The sequence below is a fragment of the Geospiza fortis genome, unplaced genomic scaffold (assembly GCF_000277835.1).
Source record: "Geospiza fortis unplaced genomic scaffold, GeoFor_1.0 scaffold237, whole genome shotgun sequence".
In the NCBI taxonomy this organism is placed as follows: domain Eukaryota; kingdom Metazoa; phylum Chordata; class Aves; order Passeriformes; family Thraupidae; genus Geospiza; species Geospiza fortis.
In genome coordinates, this window is record NW_005054319.1 from 2,571,492 (window position 1) to 2,578,796 (window position 7,305).

The following is a 7,305-nucleotide window of genomic DNA, read 5'->3' on the forward strand; positions in this document are numbered from 1 at the left end:
ATATTTCTAACCACAACATCTCACCCTTGGCCAAACCTAGCCCAGCAGTGCAGTAATAAAATATTCTGCTGATGCTTAAAAACACTTGAAATTTAGAAACCCTGACTGCAACTAGAATTGAATCATGTACCTAAACATTAGAAAGCATAGACCAGAACTGTTAATTATGTTAATTACAGTAGTTAAACCACGGTGTGGTACCTTTCTAAACTCTCAGATGCCCTAAAATAACTACAAGCCAGTTGAAAAATGTTATGCACACTTTTATTACCTACTTCTTGGAGCTTTGCACTCTGTTTCTCTCTTGCAGAATTCCTTTGGTGGCTAAGCTCAGCTTTCCATTGTGTGGAAGCGGTAAGGCCCAGGTCTATCATCATTCTGTACAACCTCAATCTCTCCTGGCCTTGCTGCTGCCCCTGTTTCATGCATTTTGTGTATTTATTTCAGATTTGCTATTCCTATAGTTCGTAAGGCATGGCAGACTTAAGTCATCAAGTACTTAAATTATATAAATGGGGCTGTGACAACTTTCTGTAACTTGGAAGTTGGAATCTGTCATGAATTTTCACCACTTACTGTTCCTGGATGCTTCGTTGGTCACGAACAGTGGGAGATAAGCCAGCGCTTCAAAACCGCTTTGGAATTTTTGGAGTCAAAAGTTTTTAAGGTTCAATGACAGATTTTATGAAAGCCTTAAATAACTGAAGAGTTCACTCAGTGAATCTGGAAGAATCTGTGCAGGAAGTACAATGTTTTGTCTTTGCTATCTTAATAGAAAAACAGGTTCTGATTTTCCTGGCTTCCCTAACTTTTCCAGAGATCCCTGCTGTCCTTGACTTCACATTTCAGTAACCATGCTTCCTGCATCCCTGGCAGGAGATCTTATCTCCATTTTCCACCTTATGACCTTCCAGTACAATTTTAGCTCCCAGTATTGCAAGGGAAAGTATTATTTTTTAAAGAAAGTTTAAAAAAATAAAAGATAAGGAAATTTCTTTGTGAAACTTGATTTTTTTTTCTTCTTTGGAGACTGCAATTTTACTTAACATGTTTTAGGAAACATATTGACTTTTACTTCAGTCTTCAAAAGAGAAGTATCATATCTGCTTGCTTATTTCACATTCACAATAATGGAATGTTTCTCATTAAGGCAGAATATTTTCATTTTAATTTCAGTTTAATTTTTCTGTTTCAAAGTATATTTTATTGTTTGCAATTACAAAAAGAAATACAAAGCTTTTCTGTTGCCATTCAACAATTAATGATGACATCTTGGCTTTTTTCCAGACTACTTAATTTTTTTTAAATTTTGTTTTGAAGATCAGGATTTCCCTTGAGATGGACCTTCCATTTGCTGTTACTCTCTCTCTCTCTTCCTTTGCTCTCCTTTTTAAAAGGAGATAAACTACTTCATAAACTACTTCACTTCCAAAGCTCTGCAGTCTAATCCCACTGTAGCCATTATCCCTATGCACTATGGAAATGTTGACTCTTGGTTCAGTAACAACTCAAACATTTACCTTTGACCATCTGCGTTCTCTAATGGCCATCTCCAGTGCTGTACTGCCCTGTGTGCCATGAAGAAGTTCCTTGTTGTTCCTATCTTAAAACTTTCTTTTGATCCCTGGAAAATTACATGATAACAGAACAGGTATGTGATAAACTTAATCCTCCCATTGCTGAGTCCAGGCTTTCTTGTATTTCACATCTTAGTCCATCTGTAATTTTCCACTCTGTTTCGTACTTAACTTTAAAATTACATGGGCAGCTGTTGCTTCCTGTTGTATTTATGCTTGGTTTATCAAAGATGTAAAATATAAGCTCAGCAGGTAAAGCCTGGCTTTAAAACTATCATGAATTGTAAATTCTGTCCATGTAAATTCTAGTACTTATTTTATTAGTATGCTTAAGTTACTTCTTATTGAAATGCAAATTAATACAATTTGATTTTAGGATAATTTTCTAGATGCCTTCATTCCAAAATAAGCAAACACTACCAACACCTTGTTTTGTGCTGCTTTTACAATGATGCTTTTCAGTGGGGTCTGCTGGAATACAAACAGGTTTTATGGAGCATTTTTACTAAACAGTCAACAGGTTTTAATTTAGCTTCTTAAATCATAATTGTTTTTCAATTTTCTGCTCTGCCTCACAAACGCATAATGAAGGCACACCTGATGCTATAAAAACCAGATGTCATTTCAGTATTTTCAGCTGTGTGATAAATTTGGGGAGCTTAAAAGTTGTTATCACAGATGTATAGTTAGCAGAGAGCTCACAAGAACAGAAAGCATGTAGAGCGTTGCTAAATAAATAGGATTTTGGAATGGGTTGCACTTCATTTTCAAAGACTTTCAAAATTATGGATGGAATTTTCTTAAGGAACTTTCAGGAGACCATTTTAGACTTACAAACAAATTCAAATTCTTTCTCCCTACCAGTCATGTGAAGTACCATTTGCACTTGCTCATGGGGATATGAAGAGCAGCACGCAGACCTGAAGGAAAGTTCGGTTGTGTAATTCATGCCAGCTCCTAAAAACATTCCTCCTTTACCATTCTCCTTGAGAAAGAGCTTCTTAAAATAGGACGTTCAGTGGCAACTGAACTGTGCTTGAAACACAGTTTTATAGTACTTGTTGCTTTAAACATTTTCAAATTCTGCATGCAAGTGTTCAAAGGTCTCTTAGTGGAAATTATATATATTTAGAAAAAGGATCATTTCACACAAATTAATTGTCACAATCTCAGTCATCCGTCTCTGGTTATCACTAGGCAGGAAGTCAAATGCAAAAATCAGTAATGCCCATCGCATTTCCTTATTTTGTTTAAGGTGTCTCTCTTTTCTCAACCAAACTGAGGGTCCAGATCTCTGTCTCCCAAACCATTTAGCTGATTTTAAAGTAAACCAAGAGGAAAGACCTGTGCTGAGGTTGTTAATCCCTTATGCTCGGGATGAAGGTGCAGGAAAGTTGAGAGGCTGCTCATGTTCCAAGTGCTGCTGTGGGTGTCTATTTTAGGGTGACTGAATCATGAAATGATCACATTCTGCTAAAGAAATGAATCCTGCCCACTCCATTTTCCTGAGTGTCTTCTCCTGGGTCTTGTTCATCACAAATTGAAAGTTGCATGTTCCTGCCTACGTGTGCATGTGCAGCTGAGTGTCTATAAACGCAGGTATGGATGAAACACATTCTGGAATATTTTGCTTGGTTTTGAAGAAGATCTTGGTATAACTGACTAAAACTGGTGCTGGTTTTTATTAAGAAATTAAGGAAAAAAAGTTCCATAGGTCTGTGAGAATATGGAGAATATGGAGGGTTTGAGAGTAGTGTGTATGTCCCAGGACATTCATTCCCTGTATCTATACATCCTGTTAACTCTGCAGCTGAAGACAGTGGCAACTTGTTGAGGTATGAAGTTTTTTATGGGTTTTGTTGACCTTTTTTTTAACAAAAAATGTCTTCCTAAGTCAAATACAAGGATTCCTGCTTGAATTGTAGGGCAAACCACCTTTCCTATGGATCAATAACCATTTATTTTCTATTTAATATTTAATATTTAATATTTAATCTTCAGCTTCGCTAGTCTTTCCCATAAATGGCAAAAATGTACCTTCTCCAGCTGTATGTTAATTATGTGCCATTTTTAAGTCAGAATGGGTACATTACAGAGAAGCTGTCAATTTGAGACTGAGCAAACTAAATATACTCAGCTGAGTGAATCCAGCACTGTGAACATGAACCACTGGTATAAATAGGAAAGGAGACACCTTGAAGCTTTACCATAATCAAGAAGTGTCAGATCATGTTCATTTGAAAGGGATGTCAACACTTTTTTTCCCCCCAGAGCAGGCATGAATATTGTTTCACTGAACACAGGCTGTCCAGGTGTTCAACAGACTCTCGTGTTTGCACCTTTAATGCTGAATTTCAGCGTTTTTTGAATGGCCATTCAGCTTGTTTTTTATAATCCCAGATCTTTTCCTTCGTAAAGACTTAAATGGGAGATATTAAAACAAAGTGTTTGTCCTTACACCTTTAAAATACTTCCATCTACTTTTCTGACTGTTTCAAAACCTTACAAACTGTTTTCAAACAGCTCTTTTACCAACAAGCATTGCTGTAAGGACAATTGCCATGAGCTATTAGGAACTCTTGATTATGATGAAGATGTGTTTCATTGTTGAGGATAAAGTACTCCCGTGTATGTGGGACCTCCAAGACTGGTAGAAACATGAGTAATTGGTTCCCAATAGTTCTTTTCTTTTGTGCAAAGCGACATGGGATTCTTCCAGAGGTAGAGTCTGAAGGATAGGTCACTGTGCACAAAATCAGCTTTAATAACATTGACAGGCCTGAAAAACCCTGATATGACTGCTAGAATATCTGTATTTGATCATAACTTCTGATAGAGAAAATACATTTCTTTCTATGTTGTGTGTTTGAAAATAAGATATTCCATTAACAGTGGTCACTCATGCCACTTGGCTTCTGAAAAATGCATCACTATGAACAAAAATATCCCACACTTTAAAGGTAATATTTCTATTTTTGCTGAGGGAGTAATGGGGAGGAATATCACTTGAGCTTGAGAATGTCAGTACAAGCGGTACGTGTTGTGTAAGTCCCACCTAAGCTTTCCTTGTCTGAAATGTTAAATAAAGACTTTAATGAGTTCCTCTGCATAAGGATAAATTTAGCTCCAAGAGCAGCGCAAAGCAGACTTGTTGATTGGTGTGGGAATGATTGCTGTGATTCCTGAGCTATGAAGGTGCTGTCATTTCGGCAAAGGATCTGTGCAGGGGAGGCAAAACAGAATTGACTCTGCAAAATGAATTGTGGGTCTGTGGGTATGCCCAGAACTTCATGTAGGATCCTATTCTATTAAGAATCATAACTTTGCTTTTTTGTTGTAAATGATTGTTCTTTAATTACACCTTCAGCTATAATTTTGCGATCCTTTTCTGTGAAAAGTTGAAAACTGGATTAATAAATTAGTCTAGAAACTTCTTACTATTTAAATACTGCCTCAGCTATTTTTGTAGCTTTATTAGAACAGCTCATGCTTCAACTTATGGCATTTACTTTTGGTCATGGGGGTGTTCTCCGGGTCATTCTTTAAGTGGGTGAGTCATCTATTTCTGTGAGATGTGCAAATAACAAAATGACCCTTTAGAAGTGTGTGTTTTCCAAGGAAAGAGCAACACGGCACCTGCAGATGCACATCTGCACTTGCTGTACTAAATTCCTTCATTCTGTCTGCTGGTACTGAGCTGGAGTCTTTTCTCTCTACCTTCAGACTTTGTGCCCTACAGGCTGTGGATAAAAAGGTTCTGAAACATTAAAGTGGAAGTGGAGGCATCCAGTCCCTCTCCAGCAGTGAGCATGTGTGTTGCTGTCAACATCTCATGATGACCAGCGTGAGAGGGACAAGCACTGTTGCTCTTGCTCCACAGGCACCTATTTATTATCTGTCCCAGTGAATTCCTGCCTCTGCTGGAGAAGAGATGGAGCTGTCATTATTTTTGCTTGCCTTGTGGAAGGCAGGCTTTGATTTCACTCTCTGTGTCTCACTGAGGTCTACGTAAATCATCTGAAGTTGGCCAAAAAGTTGAGAAGAATGTTGTAATCTACAGCTGTTATCTGTGCCTTCCCCATTTTTATTTGGGATAAAGCCTGTTTGCATTAGGGTAACGGCAAATACACACGTGCTGCATAAACCTGTGTTGGTCGTTCCTAAACAACGTGCCAGAAATCCCCCTTGGCTGTGTTAACAACTAATTGCCAAGTTCTTTTTGACAAAACAATCAGCCTAGCCCCCCGTGCATGCACGCTGCTGCGAGTCGCGGTGCAGAGCAGCACATGGAACTCGGTGCAAGTATGTTCTGTATGTGGCTGCTATGGTGATTAAAATACATAAATAAAATAGATAAATATGGACCATATTAGAAATCCATTAGTGGCGCTCTCTCAGATCACAGGCAGCTCCAGCGTGCGGGGTCAGCCGTGTTCCCCTGCTCCGAGCGAGCCCGCGTGGAGCGGCAGCTCCTGGGGGAGCTGCACTTACGCAATGGCCCTGTCCTACCTTGTCAGCTCGCAAATTCAACACAAAACGGGTAAACAAAGGGCTTTTGTGCACGGTTTATAGTTCAGTGAGGATTAGTGGCCTGACACGGTTCTCAGACGGGACAAGCTTAGCGTTAAGTCGCCCGAGGTTAACGAGGGCGGACGTGGGGCAGACTGTGCAGGCTGGAGCACAAGGGTCTCTGGGCTTTCGGACGCGGGACGGGGGATTGTCAAAAGCAGGTTCTGCTTACCTGGGTTGGTGTGTCTGTCACGTGTTCCCAGCGTTCCAGGTGCCTCAGGATGTGGATGATCTCAGGCACTTGCTCTCAGTCCGTCCCGCAGCTCCAGAGGTCCCCTCCGCCGGCTTGGACATCCTACCCTGTTCGTGGGCTCCGGCTGGATCAGATTCCTGCTTTGCTTTCCCCTCTCACCTTTTAGCATTCTCTGACCGTAAAATCCATCCCTTTCCTGAAATGCAGAACGATGCACTTGTCCAATGAAGTTTTTCCAGGCGGGATTCAAATTCCGAACAAGCCTTTCATTTCCTCCGCGCTGGGGGGAGAGCGAAGGCAGGGAGGCGAAGGAAAGCGCTCGCTTCCTTTAAATCCCCACCAGCGTCTTCCCAGCGCTGGAAGCGAAGTAGCTTGTCATGGTGATCTTCGGAGTTTAACTTTAGAGGGGGAGGGAGAAAGTGGAAAGCAAACTGAATGCTGTAGTGGAGATTTCTCTCTTCCCCCACTGGGCCCCTTGCCGACTGTTTTTATTGATTTCAATCACTGGAGGCTCGCTGGCTCTCAGAAGAAACACTGTGTAATGTGTTCTTTCCTGGCTTTCATTAAAGAAACTCAATGCAGTGCGGTCACGCTGCCGAGCTCGCCTGGCAACCTGCCTACACCCTGTGGTACCTCTTTCATTGGAGGAGATCGAGCTCGTGGTTTGGGGTTGGTTTATTTATTTTTTTTCTAATTCTCCAGCAAGGATTTCAAAACAGCCTCTGCTCTGCTTCTACCTCCTCTCACAGCCCAAAGCCTTTTTAAGCCTCAGAAGAAATTGTCAGCACCACTAAAGGGGGCGACTTTGGTGGCAATGAAAGTGCCGAGTGCTGCGACAGTCTCGTGCTCCTTCTATTAAAATTCCTCTGCGTTTCTGGGGAGGGGGGTTAAAAGGGCTGTGTGTAAGCCTCAGGGATGTGGATACAAATGATTTCTGGGGAGGTTCTTTTTTTTTTTTTTTTTTTT

The 7,305-nt window shown here is 40.6% G+C and overlaps 1 protein-coding gene across 1 annotated transcript in view; it reads right to left on the reverse strand.

The window, feature by feature from the left end:
• GPR146 (G protein-coupled receptor 146) overlaps positions 1-7,133 on the reverse strand; it is a 46,209-nt gene extending 39,076 nt beyond the window's left edge. The window contains exon 1 of the mRNA XM_005420361.2: positions 6,319-7,133. The gene's annotated coding sequence lies outside the window, so the exon portion shown is untranslated. The remainder of the gene's footprint in view (positions 1-6,318) is intronic.
• Between the last annotated feature and the right edge of the window lie 172 nt (positions 7,134-7,305).